The sequence below is a fragment of the Python bivittatus genome, unplaced genomic scaffold (assembly GCF_059951505.1).
Source record: "Python bivittatus isolate LINGU-HERP-01145 unplaced genomic scaffold, Pbiv_v1 ctg000020_np1212, whole genome shotgun sequence".
Classification (NCBI taxonomy): Eukaryota; Metazoa; Chordata; class Lepidosauria; order Squamata; family Pythonidae; genus Python; species Python bivittatus.
Genome location: NW_028277030.1, coordinates 1,647,712 through 1,668,219, shown reverse-complemented (window position 1 = coordinate 1,668,219; position 20,508 = coordinate 1,647,712). Strand labels below are relative to the sequence as shown.

Here is a 20,508-nt window from a genome sequence, read left to right as displayed (position 1 = left end):
TGTAGTGGTATCAGCAAAGTTGTTTGAATCAAAATAATTTCTCTATATGCTTTCACAGTACATGCAACTTGACAAACCATTAATCCAGATGTCTCATGGAATGTGTTTTTCTTTTAACAGGCAGTTTGGGTAATCTCTGAATTTGATGGGAGCAACAGGGACACAAGAGAGTTCACTTCTTAATTGCCCTTCTCAGCTGTTCTGTCACTGACAATAGAGATACACTGAATAGGAAAATGTAAGATCGAGCATCTCAGTTGAGCAAACGGTTAATTCTAGAAGTTGATATTTTACTATCTGTAGTTAGATTGTTATGCATTTCTTAGATAAGAAAGATTTTAATGAACAAAGTTTCTGATACCTAGAGGTTTCAGATGTTGCCTTTTAGTACCAGTGAGATGATAAGTTTAGGCCTCAATTCAACTGGAGAAGAATGTAATTGAAACTCTTATGTTTAAATCACTGAAGAGGACTGGAATGGATCAAATGTACAACCTGAAAAGTTATTCTATAGTCTTTATACCATAGGCATTATCATAATTTACTTCCATATTAGAAAATGTTTCAAATTGTTGCATTGACTATTTAGAGAGTCTTAGGAAAACTTGTCATTTAACTTGTTACTGATTCACAAATAATTTATTACATGCTTTTTACATGCTTTTTATTTGCAGTTGCAGAACACTGAATTATTTATTCTGATTTTTATATTTTGTATTGACTCTTTTTTTACTTTCACATCTTCTTCTATTTGGCAACCAGTCTTTTTAAAAAATGAAATCAACTGGAAAACAGTTAATCACAAAGATGTTATTCTCCCCCTTCTTCAAATACACATCACTGTTTCAGAGAATGTTTTCCCTACCACTACATTAATCTGTTCTTAACTTAATAACCAAATAAATTTAAACATAAACCAAATATTAATAAACCCAAACATTGGAATACTGTTATATATCTATGTCTATTTTTGCCCTGTCCATTGGGAAGGACCACAGTATTATAAACTCTGAAACTTGCTACACAGAAAGAAAATATATCCTATGTTGTAGATATCATTGGAATTTGAAATTCGCTATATTATTTTCTGATATGATATCGCATATCTGCATTCCACACTTAAGCTACTCTTGTCCTTACAGCTTGTCTCTTAAGAAAATCCTATCTGGAATGAGACACTTTGACAATAATTTGCAAAGTATTCTGTCCAGACTGCAGGCTACCAATCTTCCTATTGTAGAATTTCCCTGCCTCTGTGCTCTCCCACCTTTCTGTCCCCAAAAAACCCTGCCAATCACTTTCCTTCTTGTGAGCAGGTCTTTCTGAGTCTGTCTGTCTGTCTGTCTGTCTGTCTGTCTGTCTGTCTGTCTGTCTATCTATCTATCTATCTATCTATCTATCTATCTATCTATCTATCTATCTATCTATCTATCTATCATCTCAAGTGACTGTAGAAAAGATGAAACAATGCACACCTGGACTTAATTTTTATTAAATCCATGATCTAAATTACTTAGATGATAGACAAGATAGGCTGCAGCTCACAAAGAATGGTGAAAATGCATTCAGGCAAAGCATTGTGAATCTGATTAGGAGGCATTTCAACTAAACCTTGTGAGAGTGGGTGGAAAAATGCAGGACTTCAGATAAAGACTTGCAAACTGTAGAAGAAGTTTATATTGTTTTGATGGAGTCTATTAACTCTGGACTTTGAAGAAGCAGTATAGGAAGAGTACTGACACTTCTGAATTCTGGTGTTGGAGAAGACTCCTGAGAATGCCATGGATATCCAAAAAAACAAATGAATGGCATGAATGACCAGCCTAAAATAATCATATCATACTTTTTATATATTATACAAAGACCCAGTTTTTTGGAAAAAGTCTGTAATACTGGGAAAGGTAGAAGGAAAGAGAAAAAGAGGATGACCAGCAGCAAGGTGGATGGGTGTACTGTTGGAAGACTTGAAGGACCAGGGTTGGGAAGAGATCCTCCAGGAGAAGTCTATGAATTGACACCGACTTGATGGCACACCATCAATCAATCAATCCAATCAATCAATCAATCAAATAAACCACATAGTGAAAAATCAGGAAAAATAACAAAGTTCATGATTTTCCTTGCCTAAACACTAATGCTCAGAGTATGGGAAATAAGTCTTTCTACAGAAATGCAAATAAGATGTAATGGATACAACAGAAACCTGAGGGGATGACTCCCATGATTAGAGTACAGCAACAAGGATATAATTTATTAAAAAGAAACAGAAGCAACAGAAATGGAGAAGTTTCCACTGTATGTTAAAAAGTATCACTCTGACTCACAAATCCAAGTGAATGAAATTGACAATCCTTTAGAAGGCATTGAAATGGAAAAACAAAATTAGCAAGTGGAAGAGTGAGTAAAATAGGACTCTGTGATAGGATAGTTCCAAGGTAACTATCAGATGCTATTAAACATCATCCCTTATCAACTATTTAACTTTCTCATGAACTACATGAATATGAAATGAAGCAAAAAAATTTTTTTCTTTTTCTTCTGTTACAGATGATGATGACTTTTCTTTTAAAATAGGAATCATGATAATAGTTCAAGGTTGTCCTTTATTATTTGCACTGTTCTCTCAGTTTGGAAACTAGGGCAAACAGTACACAGCTATCAGTAAAATCAATTTTGAAGTCAGCTTCTTTCATTGTCAAACAAGACAGGACACAATGATTGCTGTATTATGAGTGCCATGCAGAACAATTCTTCTGCATTTTTCTCTAGTAATTCTTATTCAGTTTGATGAAAGTCAATTTGCTTTTGCACACACACAAACAACCAGCAAGTGGTAATTTTTTTTTAAAACAAGCAGACTAAATGCAGGACTATACCTATTTGTTGAAGACAGTTTCTATTTTTCCTTTTTTCCCTTTTTATTTAGGAAATGCCTCCCTCAAGTAAATCACTGGCCCAGAACTGTTTTACCAGCCTCTTCCATCTTGGTGGAAGGCTTCTTAAAATGTTGCTAATGTAAATTTCTAGCACATTCATTTTTCCTTCCATAGTGCAAAAGAAATTATATCTCTGAATTGCTGGAGAATTTATGTTTAGTGTACTGTACATACAATAATTGCTAAAGAATGTGTTCAATGACTGTCCAGAGTGGTTGGGAGTTAAGTGGCATATACATTTAAATGAGTTAGTTAGTGAAGTACAAGTACAGAGTTTCCTGGATTAGCCAAAAGGGATAACAAAGCTGGTCATGAATGCAACTGCCCCCACCTCCTCATTTTTCTCTGGGCAACTGGTATCAAGAACTTCCTTCAACAGAACCTCTGATAGCCTTCCTTCTCTTTATTTAAATGCTAGGTTGAAAAGCAAGTACTAGTCTTGTTATACGTAGATGACCTACAATGATGTAGATCATTGGTCACAGATCCATACTGATCTAAGGAAAGCCCTCAAGGTGCAGGTCCAATGCTATACAGAATGGTAATTAACTACAAATTATCAATAAACTAAAATCACTGTCTTATCCAGCAACCTGAAGGTACTTTGCTAGTATATCAATAATTAGAGCACAGAGCAGGTTAGATGCTTCAAGTATTTAGGAGTAGTCTTCTAATCTGCTTGAAAGAAAACCTCTCAGACAAACTATAGGTATGCAACAGAGTTTGGCAGGGTCCCCAAGATTCCAATCAGGGAAGGAACTATACATTTTTTTCTCTCTACAACCTCTCTGCAGAGAGGGATACAAACAAATAGTAGCACAACTTCTCTATGGTGCACAATTAGGCCCTTTTTCTAACTTCAATGCCTACAAAAAAAATCAGGCTTCTGAAAGAGCCTTTTTTATGTTACACAAATGTTTGTCTAATGCAGCTCTGAGATGCTGATCACCCTATAATAGAAGCTAAAGCATGGAAAACTCTGCTATTCACATAGGTCAGGGTTCTCCTAACAACTATGCGGCTGTTGCCATCAATAGCACCAGACAGACACAGATCCAAGGACGAGATAGTGTTGTACCAAATTGCAAACATCTGAATGGTTTCCAGTGGCCTTGGTTTAGATTAAACCAAGAAAATAATTAAGCAAAGGAATGAAGATTAAGAGCTACAAGGTAAATTTTGTCAGCTATATGAAAAGAGTAAGATAATTCAGAGAAAGTCACAGCTGGGTTACCCAAAGTCATGCTAAGTTTCATTGGGGCTTTACCAGCACCTACTTTAATATTCTAGGCAGAAGGTTTAATAATATCCCAGCCTTACCACAACTATGCTCTTGAGCATTTGAGTAGGCTGAATCAGATGAACACATAACTTTGGGATGAAAATAGTATATTGACCCTGCTTAGGATGATTGCAACCCTTAATAACAAAGGCAACTGGCTACTAGGAGCCAGTTTAAATATATGCATATATTTAAAAATCAAGAGTGATAAAAACCTAGGGGTGACACATGCTATTGCCAAATACTGCTTTCTAGTCATTACGTTATCATCAGCAGGGTTAATTAATTAATGTACATACAGTAAATACTACAGCACCATCATGTGTACTCACTTTGTGACTTTATTTTATTAAAATATTGCTGGTCTAAGACCATAATAAAATCTATACATTGATTTATATATGTATAGTGGGGCAAAAAAGTATTTAGTCAGCCACCAATTGTGCAAGTTCTCCCACTTAAAAAGATGAGAGAGGCCTGTAATTTTCATCATAGGTATACCTCAACTATGAGAGACAAAATGAGAAAAAAAATCCAGAAAATCACATTGTCTGATTTTTAAAGAATTTATTTGCAAATCATGGTGGAAAATAAGTATTTGGTCACCTACAAACAAGCAAGATGTCTGGCTCTCACAGACCTGTCACTACTTCTTTAAGAGGCTCCTCTGCCCTCCACTTGTTACCTGTAGTAATGGCACCTTTTGACCTTGTTATCAGTATAAAAGACACCTGTCCACAACCTCAAACAGTCACACTCCAAGCTCCATTATGGCCAAGACCAAAGAGCTGTCGAAGGACACCAGAAACAAAATTGTAGACCTGCACCAGGCTGGGAAGACTGAATCTGCAATAGGCAAGCAGCTTGGTGTGAAGAAATCAACTGTGGGAGCAATAATTAGAAAATGGAAGACATACAAGACCACTGATAATCTCCCTCGATCTGGGGCTCCATGCAAGATCTCACCCCGTGGGGTCAAAATGATCACAAGAACGGTGAGCAAAAATCCCAGAACCACACGGGGGGACCTAGTGAATGACCTGCAGAGAGCTGGGACCAAAGTAACAAAGGCTACCATCAGTAACACACTATGCTGCCAGGGACTCAAATCCTGCAGTGCTAGACGTGTCCCCCTGCTTAAGCCAGTACATGTCCAGGCCCGTCTGAAGTTTGCTAGAGAGCATTTGGATGATCCAGAAGAGGATTGGGAGAATGTCATATGGTCAGATGAAACCAAAGTAGAACGTTTTGGTCTAAACTCAACTCGTTGTGTTTGGAGGAGAGAGAATGCTGAGTTGCATCCAAAGAACACCATACCTACTGTGAAGCATGGGGGTGGAAACATCATGCTTCGGGGCTGTTTTTCTGCAAAGGGACCAGGACGACTGATCCGTGTAAAGGAAAGAATGAATGGGGCCATGTATCGTGAGATTTTGAGTGAACACCTCCTTCCATCAGCAAGGGCATTGAAGATGAAACGTGGCTGGGTCTTTCAGCATGACAATGATCCCAAACACACCACCCGGGCAACGAAGGAGTGGCTTCGTAAGAAGCATTTCAAGGTCCTGGAGTGGCCTAGCCAGTCTCCAGATCTCAACCCCATGGAAAACCTTTGGAGGGAGTTGAAAGTCCGTGTTGCCCAGCGACAGCCCCAAAACATCACTGCTCTAGAGGAGATCTGCATGGAGGAATGGGCCAAAATACCAGCAACAGTGTGTGAAAACCTTGTGAAGACTTACAGAAAACGTTTGACCTCTGTCATTGCCAACAAAGGATATATAACAAAGTATTGAGATGAACTTTTGATATTGACCAAATACTTATTTTCCACCATGATTTGCAAATAAATTCTTTAAAAATCAGACAATGTGATTTTCTGGATTTTTTCCCCCATTTTGTCTCTCATAGTTGAGGTATACCTATGATGAAAATTACAGGCCTCTCTCATCTTTTTAAGTGGGAGAACTTGCACAATTGGTGGCTGACTAAATACTTTTTTGCCCCACTGTATGTATGTACTGTATGTATGTATATGTGTAGGTGTAGGTGTGTGTCTGCATGTATGTGTCTGTGTGTTTGTGTGTGTATACACATACACACACACACACACACACACACAAATCAATGTATAGATTTTATTACGGTCTTAGACCAGTAATAAAAATTAATATATAAGCAGCACTGTAATTACTACTAGAGCCTGAACCCAAGATCATCTCTCCCCAGTTGCCTCCTACAGCCTGCTAACCAGGGGTACAATCTGGCATTTTGTCCTTGATATAATTAGCTGCAGCACAAAGAGATCATGTTAAAAAAATCATGGATTCTGATCCTGATCTAGTGGTGGACCCTGTGGTAGCAGCATGGCAGATGCAAAATGGAAGCAGTTTTTCCCTATGGATCTGCCAGCACACAGGCAAAATGGAAATTTTTGTCTGGTGGGACAGAAGTGGAACAATCTGAGAACCAACTGGCTCTTTGAAAGGTGGGACTGGAGGTAGAGGGGAAGGACCTGAGGCTTAATCTATGAGAATAGAGGGCTTCCTCACGACCCATGGAGACAGACGCCAGGCTTCTTTAGCCACTTAAAAGTTTGAAGGCATGTCCCTTTAAACATGTTTTAACATCATATTATTTTCAGTGGAATGTGTTGGTTGGCATTTGAGGCAATAGCCAATTCCACAGTTTGGGCAGACATTCAGATGAAAACTTGTGACTTTGGAATGTGTGCGTGTGTGGAGATGGATGAGGAGCAAGGTGGTGGTGGCGGCGGCTCCATGGCTCCTAGACAGTTCAAAGGAGGGAGAAGTGGGCTTCTTTCAGGTTGGCAGGAAAGCTTGTGATCAGCTGGAACTCAAACTCTGACACCCCTGCAAGGCTGCCAGCTATGTGGACAGCCCAAAGACACATTCAGATTTGCATCCTATGATGCATCAGTTCACTTGTAAAGCTGTAACCAGAAAGTTGTGGCCAATATTTTTCCACTATCTGAAAATCATTGTCAGATGATCCCTACGTGTAATCCCTTTACCCTCCTTCTCTCTTTATTCTGCACTTGATGCTGCTGGTATGAAAATATACTGAAAGACTGGGTATTCTCAGTTTTTGGTTTTTGTATTCTAAGGTGAGAAAAATAAATGTATGCCAACTGAACCCTGTCCCTGACTACTTGGAGAAAATGTGTGTGTGTGTGTACATAGTACATATATATCATCTCTGCTCTGAGATATTTCTTCTCAAAGATAAAGCACACATAAGTAATACTAGCTTGAAAATCAAATACCAATAAACAAGTTTGTTTTTTAAGCTGCAACCCCCTCTAACCACCTACTCCATGCCTTGTGGCAGGTGAAAACAAAAGGAGGATGGACTGGTACTGATAAAAAAGTAGAATAAAATCTCACTGGGCTCACATATTGGTTGTATGCCACCCAGAGTCATGTTTAGCGAGATGGGCAGCTATATAAATGTGTTAGATAAAATAAAATAAAATAAAAAAATAAAAAATAAGCCTCAGGGATGCTTAAAGGAAGTTGGTGGTTCCCCATCACTGAAGTCCCAAACACAAATGTACTAATTGTACCCTACCCCACTAGCTGAGTAGAAACAGAATGACACTACAAGTGACAACATGTGGTGCATTTTCTGCAACCATAATAGAGTGTGCAATCCTTCCATGACCTGTGTTCCCATCCCTTCTCCTACTGTGTATTTTACAGAGAGAGGCAATGATTTTAAGGTCCCGGTGAACAAGCTATCAGAACAGATCAGCTCCGAAGTGCAGACTTCAATTATGTCACATTCCCTCTAAGGCACAGCCAGGGCAGGAAAGCCAATTCAACTGCTGCATGAGCACATCAGTGATTCATATATTTTCTTTTCCTTTTCTACAAAGCATTCTTGGATTAAATCTCTGTGCAGGGCAAGTAATAAAATAAAATTAGTCACCCCTCTTTTATGTAAACATACCTCCAGGAAGACACAAAGGAAGGGTGCAAAGCAAATAGGCCATCATAGAAGATGAAAGGGCTGAAATCAACATAACCTCTGGATGATGAGCTGAGAAAAGCTGTGTATCTACATGAGCCAAGCTGACATCTCTTCTTGGCTGGGAACTTAATCAGTGGAGACACTGTCCACTTGGCTAAAAAAGTGCAAATTATAAGATAACCAAGCAAATATTCTTCCTCTTCTTCCTCCTTCTACAACCCCAACATAGAAAATAGGACACCGTTAGAATTTAAGCAAGGTTCATGTTGAGAGCCAAACTACATATAACACAGAGAAACTAGGTTCAGGCTCTCATACTTTTACTTAGACAAGGCAATGGTTATGGAGCTGGTATTAATGTCCTCCAACCACTAAATGTTAACACTCAGTATCACTTATTTTTCAGCTTTGCTGGGAGTGTGCAGTATATAAGTATGTCAGATAAATAAATAAACAAATAAAACCATACTTCTCTTTTCTGTCACATATGAAACCAATCAACATTAGCCAGTTTTTATTTTTAAAATATGCGGGAAGAGCCTTCTGAGTTCTTTGTTTAGGAACCTGCTTGCATACAGTCAGGACCAGAAATATTGGAACAAGGATAATTGTTTTGGCATTTGGCCTCTGTACACCACACTGAAGTTGAAAGGAAACACACCCAGATGGGAGCGAAGTCAGGACTTTCAGCTGTAATTCAAGGGGTTTGACAAAAGTGGGGTGCTAACCATTCAGGAAGTACAGCCAGTGGCATACACATACCCCCATCGTTGGTGGCTCGTAAGTAATGGAACGAATGGCTGACAAGCAGCTGCATGGCCAGGTGTGGCCTGTTTCCTGGGTACCCCATGACCAATAAACCAGATAAAAGGCCTGGAGGTGGTTCTGAGTGTTACACTTGCATTTGGTAGCTGTTCCCTGGAACTGTCAACATTATGTCCAAAGAGTGGTCCATGCAAGTGAAGGAGGCCATCATTAGGCTAAGAAAACAAAATAAACCCATCAGAGAGATAGCAAAAAATTGGGAGTGGCCAATACAACAGTTTGGAACATCCTGAAAAAGAAGGAATTAACTGGCAAGCTCAGCAACAGCAAAAGGCCTGGAAGACCACGGAAGACTACTAAAGTGGATGACTGCAGAATTCTGCCCATGGTGAAGAGGAACCCTTTCACAACATCTAGCCAGGTCAAGAATGCTCTTGAGGAGGTAGGCACGTCATTGTCAACATCTACAGTCAAGAGACGGCTTTATGAATGTAAATACAGAGGCTTCACCACAAGGTGCAAACCACTGGTAACGCTTAAGAACAGAAAGGCCAGATTAGACTTTGCCAGCAAACACCTAAAAAAGCCTGCCCAGTTCTGGAATAAGATTCTTTGGACTGATGAAACCAAGATTAACTTGCACCGGAAGGATGGGAAGAGAAAAGTATGGAGAAGGAAAAGAACAGCTCACGATCCAAAGCATACTACATCATCTGTCAAACACGGTGGAGGCAGTGTTATGGCATGGGCATGTATGGCTGCCAGTGGAATAGGGTCACTGGTGTTTATTGGTGACCTGACTGCTGATAAAAGCAGCAGGATAAATTCTGAAGTGTATAGGGCTATACTTTCTGCTCAGATTCAGCCAAATGCTGCCAAACTGATAGGACACCACTTCATATTACAGATGGATAATGACCCAAAACATACAGCAAAAGCTACCCAAGAGTTTCTCAAGGTAAAGAAGTGGGATGTTCTTCAATGGCCAAGTCAGTCAGCTGATCTCAGCCCAATAGAACATGCTTTTCACTTACTGAAGGCTGAAGGCCGCTGCAGTAAAGGCCTGGCAAAGCATCTCAAGGGAGGAAACTCAGCATTTGGTCATGTCCATGGGTTCCAGACTTCAGGCAGTCATTGACTGCAAAGGATTTTCATTCAAGTATTAAAGGCGATCCTTATGTTTGTAATGATGTTGGTTTGTTCCATTACTTATGAGCCACCAACGATGGGGGTGTGTGTATGCCACTGGCTGTACTTCCTGAATGGTTAGTGTCCCACTTTTGTCAAAACCCTTGAATTACAGCTGAAAGTCCTGACTTCGCTCCCATCTGGGTGTGTTTCCTTTCAACTTCAATGTGGTGGTGTACAGAGGCCAAATGTCAAAATAGTTATCCTTGTTCCAGTATTTCTAGTCCTGACTGTATATTTGAGTCTAATCTAATTACAGGTGGTCCTAGCTTAATGACCACTTGTTCAGCAACCTTCAAAATTGCAATGGCACTGAGTGAGTGGTACTTACGACCGGTCCTCAGAGTTCTGGCTGTTGCAGTATCCTCATGGTCACATGATTGCCATTTGCAACCTTCTTTGCCAGCTTCCAACAAGCAAAGTCAATGGGGAAGCCGGCAGGAGATCACAAATCGCGACCACATGATATCCTTGCTTAACAACCCATGATGTTTCGCTTAACGACAGCAACTGGGAGTGCTGAAATTGCTGTCATTAAGTGGCACAGTCATGTGACATCCCATTTTATGACCACTTCGCTTAGCAACAGCAATTCTGGTTCCAATTGCCATTGTTAACCAAAGGCTACCTATACTCAGAATGAATAATAAAATGTAAGGGTAGTCAGGAAGGAAGGAAGGAAGATACTTGTCAGATCTAATCCAACCCCCTGCCCAGAGTTACAGCATCTGCAGCAGATCCAATGTCTGCTGAAACACCTCCAGCAAAGGAAAGTTCACCACTTTCTGAGGCAGCCTGTTCCATTGTTGAATAGCATTTATCATTAGGAAGTTTTTCCTGATGTCTAACCAAAATCTAGTTCCTTGTATTTTAAACCCACTGCTTATTGTCCTGATTTCTGAAATAATTCTAAACAATTCTGCCCTTTTACGTGACAGCCCTACAGACACTCGAAGAACACTACCATGTCTCCTTGAAGCCTTCTCTTAGTCAGGCTAAACATACCCAATGCCTTCAATTATTCCTCAAAAGTTTTTTCTTCATCTTGGTTCCTCTCTTCCAGTCTGCGAGTTTCCTTCCTAAAATGTGGTGCCCCAAACTGGAGGCAATACTTGTGGGTGTGGTCTGACCAACACAGAATAGACAGGAATGATAACTTCTTTTGATCTTGATATTAAGTTATGATTGCATTGGCTCTTTTTTTTTTTTTTTTGTAGCTGCATCACACTTTCTTGTAGGTTCTTGTTCAGTTTGTCATTCTCTAAGAGCACTTTCCTCTAAATTTTGCAATTCTTCTATGTTTGTCTGGTTTACAAATTTGATAACCTTACTTTCTAACCCTCCATCCAGGCCACTATGTAGAACAATACTGGGCACAGAAGAACTACAGAACTACTGATGTACACTTATTGGATACAACTGTTTAACCAGCTCTGTATCTTCCTAATGGGAACAATAAGGAAGCCCTCATTTTGCCATTTTCTCTACTAGGATCTGCAATGAGAACTTCTCATATACTTTGCTAAAATCAAGATACATTACCTTTATCAAAGAATGAGATCATGTTGGTTTGGCATCACTTGCTCTTTTTTTTTTTTCAGGCTGGCTCCTTACAGAGTAGTACAAACCAACCCCTTAAAAATCTGTTCAAGAGTTTTGCCCAGTATTGATAATAAGCAGACTGATTTGCAATAACTTGGGTCCTTTTTATTATTTTTATTTCAAAAATTCATATTCTGCCCTTCAAAACAAACATTTTTCTATTTGACTTATAAAACACTTTAAATCATACTCTTAACACATAAACTAAACTCACTGTCTGTGTTCATTTTATACATCTTCCACTCTACCACCATATTTTTCTGGCATAACTGCAGAATTATTTATAACTTTAAAAGGAAGCAGCACATGTAAACACATAACATAGAAGCAATAATAAATTCTAAAAAGAAAAAAGAAAAAAGGTTCAATGGAAGCATATCAGAAATGTTTAACATATTAAAATATTAACATTAACTTATGAAATGGCCTGGTTAGTGCTGAAGTTTAGTTTTACTTCCCTGTTACATTTATAGTACAGGTAGTCCCCAGTTTAAGAACGAGTTCTGTTCCCAAGGACTGTCCTTTAGTTGAATTTGTATGTAAGTCGGAGCAGTATTATTGTATAATACTGTATAAGTAGTATTGTGCAATGAACTTGAACCATTGTGTATTTAACTCAAATTCTGCTACAATAGGCTCCATTCTTAACTATAGGTCATCTGTAAACCAGACGTTCTTAACCCGTGGACTACCTGTAATCTAGATGGCCAAAGAACAGTGTTAAATGCTATTTTCAATATTATATTCAAATAAGGTAATATCACCAAATAAACTAAGTATTTGTTAAAAGAATAAACAAGGCTCTCCAATTCTGCATACAGAATTGCTAAAAATATTCTAGAAAGGGTTTGCTTTTAGTATGGTCTTGAACTTAACTGACAGTCAGATGCAAATCTCACCAACAAACTTCACAGAAAAGGAGAACTTTATAGACAGACCTTACAACACACCAGTTAGATTCCTGGATTTAAAATACTATCAGTCAACTACAATACATGAAATTCCCATTTAATCTCCTTGTCTTTTCCAAGAAATGAAAACTACTGAATTAGAAGAGGCAGGTATCAATCCTGTGTCCAATCAATTCACATATAAAGAGACAAAGTTCAAAAGGTGTATGGGGTGGGGGGATGAAGTGAATCTTGTTTGCACCAACTGGCCCATTGTTCAAGGCAATGTTCTTTTATTCTGTATTATTGTTGGGGAAGGAGAAAGCATGGGTGGTGGATCATAGACCCCGGGTTTAGCTCCTCTTACCCACACCTCACTCTATAGGTGAACAAGATACACATGAGATTTTAAAGATTTAGATGTAAATTTTTGTGGTCTCCTTAGATTAATCCAAAGGTGGGGATCACATAATACTAAACATAACGTGCTATGCCCAATGTAGTTTAAAGTGATGGTAAACAATAAAGTTTAAAGTGATAGTCTGATGCACACAACATCCTAAAGAGAATAGCTAGGTCCCTACAAGATGCTGAACCACAAGCTATGGTACTTCATTTTAACCTCACACCTAGCATGTTGTGCAAGCCCAGGCAGTGTTCAGTGCATTTGTGAAAATCATAGGACAACCTTGTATTAATACTTGATGTTCCATGGGCAGAAGGTTAGAACCTTGATTGTTCTATGGAACGTGATAGTTTCTCTTGGTGGGGAAAAAAGAGTATTGAAGGGAGGGAAAATGGACTATACTGAAAAAGGGCAAGAGGAATCTGGAACCCTGGTGCGAGTGCATGCTGTGTGTGTGGGCGCGCGCTGGAGATCCTACTACCAATATTGTAAATAGATAAAATCTAGCATATTAAATTGCCGTCGTTTTTTTCCGTCAAGGTTTCTAATGCCAGAAGTTACCTAATAGGCAAATTTCCAAGATATCCTATTTGTTTCCACGCTGAAAATACAATATAGGGAAAGGATTTACCAACTTAATTTCAGCCTTTAGTTTAAAATTCAGAGACCCTTTGAAGGAGGAGGAGCTCGCAATCAATCATACTGCAGAAGAAACGGTGAAAGTCTTGGAGCGGGCTTTAATGAGACTAATTATGAAAAAGCATTTTTTAGCACTGAGGATATGAGAAAATATGGGCTCAGGTCCGGCTGGGGTCTGCTGGGAAAGTCCCGCAACTTCTAGTATCTTGGAAAGGTGCTAAATGGCGCGAGAAGCTTACGCGCAAAACAAGGACAACGAAAAGAGGGAGGCAGGGGTGGGAGAACGCTCATTTTTGGCTGCCTCCCCCGCCCCCCCGCAAGCCCCCCGCAAGAATGGCAGAGAACGGCTTCCGGACAACCAGCTCTTCGCTGGCGTCCCGGCGCCACGAGAGTGGCTGCTTACCGCCCATCGCGTGCTGATTGGAGAGTCCTAGCAGGGAGAAGGGAAGAGGCGGTTGAAAATCGAGACTTAAGAGTCCCCGCCCCCCTCGGGCGCTGGAACCCTCCTGGCCAGCTCTGCCGATACGCCTCTGGAACAGTATGACGCTAGTGCGTTCTGTGCAGTCGCACGCAGATATCCACATTCCGTATGTTGGCTTCATAACGCGACACGTGGTGTTAACGCGCAAGCAAAGTCCAAGCAGGCTAACGGGGGACTTCCTTCCCCCCTCCCCAGCTCAGCAGTTGCTCCAACATTACTGCAAATCCTGACAGAAATAAGGAGCTGTTCCCTCTTGTGTCACTGATCCCTCTGAAAAGATAACGCTGGGACAACGCAGCTCGCTGGTTTATTGTGTCGTTTGTCAAATGGGGCCGTTTGGAAGAGAGCGAGGGAAGCATCATATTCCAGAGGTTCTACTTTCATTCGAAGCCCCCTTACTGAGGCTCCAGTTGGTCCCCCAAGAGAAGAGAAATCCAGAGCATCAAATGTAGGTCACTCCTTCAGGGGAGGGCAAGGAGTGAGGGCAGCTGTGGCATAACTGGGAAACACAACAGCAGCTTCGCCCAGACATGCCAGGCAGTCTTGTTAGCACCACACAGTGCCCTATTCTGCAACCTCCTGGGATTTCATATGTACCACAGACAAGCCATCAAGTCTGTTCCACAGACAGACAGATCAGCTTTCCTCCATCATGCAGCCAGCACTGAGGTTGCAACTTCTAATAGAAATGGGAACCACAACTGCAAAACGAAACCATGTTGTTAGACAAAAGGACACCATCCAGGAAAACCCCCTGCTTGACAATAACCTTCAGTTCCTTTTCTGTAGAAGGATGTCTAGAGCAGAAATACTCAAAAGAAATACGGAAAGCAAAACAAAAATGAAGATCCATTGGGAGAAAAACACGATTGATGGGTGGGTCAAACAGAGGATGGAACAGGAGCTGGGGCTTTTTTGTACAATTCCAATTCACCTAGCCAGAGTTTCTGCCTTTTTAACAAGTTCCCTTCATCTGCTTTATAAATCAGCTGATGGGGATGGGTCTGCTGTTGCATGTACAAGGAGCAATACACACCCAGACACACATGTTTGTTTTGGTTCATGATTCCCCCACCTATTATACTATAGTTACAGTCATCATATTTCCTCCATTGTGTATGAGCTTTTTTTAAAAAATCCATTGACTTGTTTATGAAAACTCCCGTTTTACTTGAAAGGAAACAAGGACCATCGAAATAGATGTAAGAGTTCTTTTTATTTTCCTTTCTTCATGCAACAAGAGGCTAATGCTAGATGTATACACAATACAAAAGGTTAGTAACTATCCAATATGTATTACAAACATGTTATGATCCAAAACACAGCTTGAATACTTTCAAATCAAACTAAGACAGATGCCAGCCCTTTGAGATAAGCCAAGTCAAGAAACAGACACTACAGGGATTCCTGGAATACTACCTTATTGTTGTAGGATATAATAACAGAATCTTGAAAGCCTGCCAGAATTTCTCTCTGCCCCTCTTACACCAAAAAGAATCAAGGCAAGGTCATTTTGAGTTTTGCTGTCATGCTTCCTTCAACTTTGCAGACTTCACTCACTTGTTCAGCCCCTCTTTTATGCCTCTTTCATGCCTTCCCCAAGGTCAGCTTTAAATTCCTTTACACCAGGCTTTAGGAAAACTTGACTCATAGGCTGGGTTCCCCAGACAGCTGATCAAGAGGGACATGGCTTTCAGATGCCAGACAACAGGAATGCCTTAGTGAAGTAGGAAGCACCAACCTCTCAGACACCCTTGCCACCAAGAAGGTGGATGAGGAAGTGAGAGTAAGCTGAATGTGTGTATAAACCATCACTAAGAAGGTAAAAGGCACCAGGAGACATATAGCCTGCCATTTTCAAAACAGGAAAAATCACTGTCTTTTCTGTCTTGAGGAATACTTCAAGGGGATACTTTACTCAATCCACCATTAACCTTTGATCATTCTTTTCACTTGACTATCCATCACTAATCTCAGCCATCTGAATGGTCCAGGGAAGGCCACACTTACCTTATTAGCACCCCGAAACTACTGATAATCATCCCTGTCCTTTAAAAACACAGCTTGTGTTTATTTTGGGTTAGTTTTTGCTAAGGGATATGTGTGTTTAAATAAACAAATAGAGAACAAACTTGTTTCTTATATGGTATTGTATTAATATATATTACTACTAACATATATTAATATGAAATCATATTAGAAAATCAGAAAATGATAATAAAGGATTGTTAGAAAGGGGGACGGAGAAAAGCACTGGGAATGGGAAGCCAATGAGAGTTTTTGCTCTGAGATTCCTTGAGGCATGTAGGGAGTCCCACTGTATGACAAACTCCTGCTTCACAGTTCACTTTGATACCATGTAAGCTTTGAAATCTTTACAGAAGAGATCTAAGCTTAATTGCCCAAGGAAGAAATCAGTGGACCTTAAACTTTGGGTTAGCGCGTTAGTAAAAAAAAAAAAAAAAATTGATTTGGAAAGTTGCAAGGGATCTTCATGGAAGGAAGTGATGGTGCCAGCAACACATGTCCTGTCTCAGCCACTACTGAATAAATGAGCTGGGAATAACTTCTTGAAAAGAAGCAAACATAACCGAAATATTTCAAAAGGTAAGATTTTTAGAGAAAAGCATAGCAAAGAATCCAAACCAAAATATTGCCTGGTACAGTAACACGTAAGAGGAATAGGACTTGATCCTATTTAACACTGCAATCCTAAGCATGTTCACTAGAAAGTAAGTTCTATGAAACTCAACTTCTAAGAAAACACTGAACTACAGTTTAGAAAGTTTCTGGCTGAAATCTTTCCTGTTCCATAGGCTCACACTGTGGCTTTAGGTAGCAGCTATTTCTTAGCTTCCTGTTTACAGTCTTCTTATAATTCTTCCAATTAACATGTAGGTGAAATGCACTCTGGCAAACAGTAGATATTATTAGCATTTGTAACTTCTGGAAAAGTCAGGGCTCAGTTATGTCAATAAACTTTAGTTTGCCCTTTTTCTGTGTTTGTCTAAAGATGGAAACAACATCTCCATTAAGCCATGAAGTGGGTAGTATATAGTGGGTGGTAGGTGAGTGAAATCTCTTGGGAGGGCCTACAGGAGCTGTTTTTTCTGGGATAAGCCCACATCAGGGTTTGCTAATTTGTTACTCTCCAGTCATGCAGACTCCCAGTCACAACATATACATATACATATACATATACATATACATATACATCCCCTTCATGGATCACTGCCTTGTCGTGGTGAAGGGGCTTGCGTAACTCAGTGAAGCCATGAGCTATACCGTGCAGGGCCACCCAAGACGGACAGGTCATGACAGAGAGTTCTGACAAAATGTGGTCCACTGGAGAAGGAAATGGCAACCCACTCCAGTATCCTTGCCAAGAAAACCCCATGGACAATGTTAAAAGGCTAAAAGATATGATGCCGGAAGATGAGCCCCTCAGGTCGGAAGGTGTCCAATATGCTACTGGGGAAGAGCGGAGGGCATTTCCAAGTAGCTCCAGAAAGAGTGAAGCGGCTGGGCCAAAGCCGAAAGGACGTTCAGCTGTGGATGTATCTGGAAGCGAAAAGAAGGTCCGATGCTGTAAAGAACAATATTGTATAGGTACCTGGAATGTAAGATCTATGAACCAAGGCAAGCTGGATGTGGTCAAACATGAGATGACAAGATTGAACGTCGACATCTTGGGAATCAGCGAACTGAAATGGACGGGAATGGGTGAATTTAACTCGGGTGACCATTATATCTACTACTGTGGGCAAGAAACCCTTAGAAGAAATGGAGTTGCACTCATAGTCAATAAGAGAGTGGGAAAGGCAGTAATGGGGTACAACCTCAAAAACGACAGAATAATCTCAGTGTGTATCCAAGGCAAACCATTCAATATCACAGTCATCCAAGTCTATGCCCCAACCACTGATGCTGAAGAAGCTGAAGTTGACCGGTTCTATGAAGACCTACAACACCTTCTAGAACTAGCACCAAAAAAAGATGTCCTTTACATCATAGGGGATTGGAATGCTAAAGTAGAAGTCAAGGAGTAATCAGAATAACAGGCAAGTTTGGCCTTGGAGTACAAAATGAAGCAGGGCAAAGGCTAATAGAGTTCTGTCAAGAGAACAAGCTGGCCATAGCAAACACTCTTTTCCAACAACACAAGAGACGACTCTACACATGGACATCACCAGATGGCCAATACTGAAACCAGATTGATTATATACTTTGCAGCCAAAGATGGAGAAGCTCTATACAGACAGCAAAAACCAGACCAGGAGCTTCTTACTGCAAAATTTAGGCTTAAATTGAAGAACGTAGGGGAAACCACTAGACCACTCAGGTATGACTTAGATCATATTCCTTGTGAGTACACAGTGAAGGTGATGAATAGATTTAGAGGATTAGATTTGGTAGACAGAGTGCCTGAAGAACTATGGACGGAGGTCCGTAACATTGTACAGGAGGCAGCAACTAAAACCATCCCAAAGAAAAAGAAATGCAAGAAAGCAAAATGGCTGTCTGATGAGGCTTTACAAATAGCTGTGGAAAGAAGGAATGTGAAAAGCAAGGGTGGAAGGGAAAGATATAAGCAACTGAATGCAGATTTCCAGAGAATAGCAAGGAGAGATAAGAAGGCCTTCTTAAATGAACAATGCAAAGAAATCGAGGAAAACAATAGAATGGGGAAGACTAGAGATCTCTTCAAGAAAATTGGAGATATCAAGGGAACATTTCGTGCAAAGATGGGCATGATAAAGGACAAAAAAGGCAGGGACCTAACAGAAGCAGAAGAGATTAAGAAGAGGTGGCAAGAATACATAGAAGAACTATACAAGAAAGATCTTAATGTCCCTGATATCCATGCTGGTGTGGTCACTGACCTTGAGCCAGACATCCTAGAGAGTGAAGTCAAGTGGGCCTTAGGAAGCATTACTAACAACAAAGCTAGTGGAGATGACAGTATTCCAGCTGAGTTATTTAAAATACTAAAAGATGATGCATAAGAGTTCCAGAAAAACATCTACTTCTGCTTCATTGACTATGCAAAGCCTTTGATTGTGTGGATCACAACAAACTGTGGCAAATTCTTAAAGAGATGGGGGTACCAGACCATCTTACTTGTCTCCTGAGAAATCTGTATGCAGGCCAAGAAGCAACAGTTAGAACTGTTCATGGAACAACCGATTGGTTCAAAATAGGGAAAGGAGTACGACAAGGCTGTATACTGTCACCCTGCTTGTTTAACCTATATGCAGAGTACATCATGAGAAATGCCAGGCTGGAAGAATCACAAGCCGGAATTAGGATTGCAGGGAGAAACATCAACAACCTCAGATATGCAGATGATACCACCCTAATGGCCGAAAGTGAAGAAGAACTAAAGAGCCTCTTGATGAGGGTGAAAGAGGAGAGTGCGAAAGCTGGCTTGAAACTCAACATTAAAAAAACTAAGATCATGGCATCTGGACCCATCAATTCCTGGCAAATAGAAGGGGTAGAAATGGAAGCAGTAACAGACTTCATTTATTTGGGCTCCAAGATCACTGCAGACAGAGACTGCAGCCATGAAATTAAAAGACGCTCCTTGGGAGGAAAGCTATGGCAAACCTAGATAGCATATTAAAAAGCAGAGACATCACCTTGCCGACAAAGATCCACATAGTTAAAGCTATGGTTTTTCCAGTAGTTATGTATGGCTGTGAGAGCTGAACCATAAAGAAGGCTGAGTGCCGAAGAATTGATGCCTTTGAACTGTGGTGCTGGAGAAGACTCTTAAGAGTCCCCTGGACTGCTAGGAGGTCAAACCAGTCAATCTTAAAGGAAATCAACCCTGATTGCTCATTGGAAGGATCGATAATGAAGCTCAAGCTCAGATACTTTGGTCACCTAATGCGAAGAGAGGACTCCTTGGAAAAGACCCTGATGCTGGGAAAGATTGAAGGCAAAAGGAGAAGAGGACGGTAGAGAATGAGATGGTTAGATAGCATCACTGAAGCAATGAGCATGAAACTGAGCAAACTCAGGGAGGCAGTGAAGGACAGGAAGGCCTGGCGCGATATGGTTCATGGGGTCATGAAGAGTCAGACACGACTTAACGACTGAACAACAACAACAAATACATATACATATATGACACTGCCTTTTAGGATCAACCATCACAGTGAAGGAACCAGCAGTCAAGAAATACGCCACAGACTAGCACTTGGTAGAGCAGCCATGAAGGCTTTGGAAAAGATCTTCAAATGTTGTGATGTGTCTATACCTACAAAGATCAGAATTGTGCAAGCCATGGTATTCCCTGTGACACTCTATTGAAGCAAAAGGTG

At 40.4% G+C, this 20,508-nt stretch overlaps 1 protein-coding gene across 11 annotated transcripts in view; it reads right to left on the bottom strand.

Annotated features, from left to right (window-relative positions):
- PCBP3 (poly(rC) binding protein 3) overlaps positions 1-14,387 on the bottom strand; it is a 77,122-nt gene extending 62,735 nt beyond the window's left edge. For all 11 annotated transcript variants that reach the window (XM_025171191.2, XM_025171193.2, XM_025171192.2 and 8 more), the window contains exon 1: positions 14,102-14,387. The gene's annotated coding sequence lies outside the window, so the exon portion shown is untranslated. The remainder of the gene's footprint in view (positions 1-14,101) is intronic.
- Between the last annotated feature and the right edge of the window lie 6,121 nt (positions 14,388-20,508).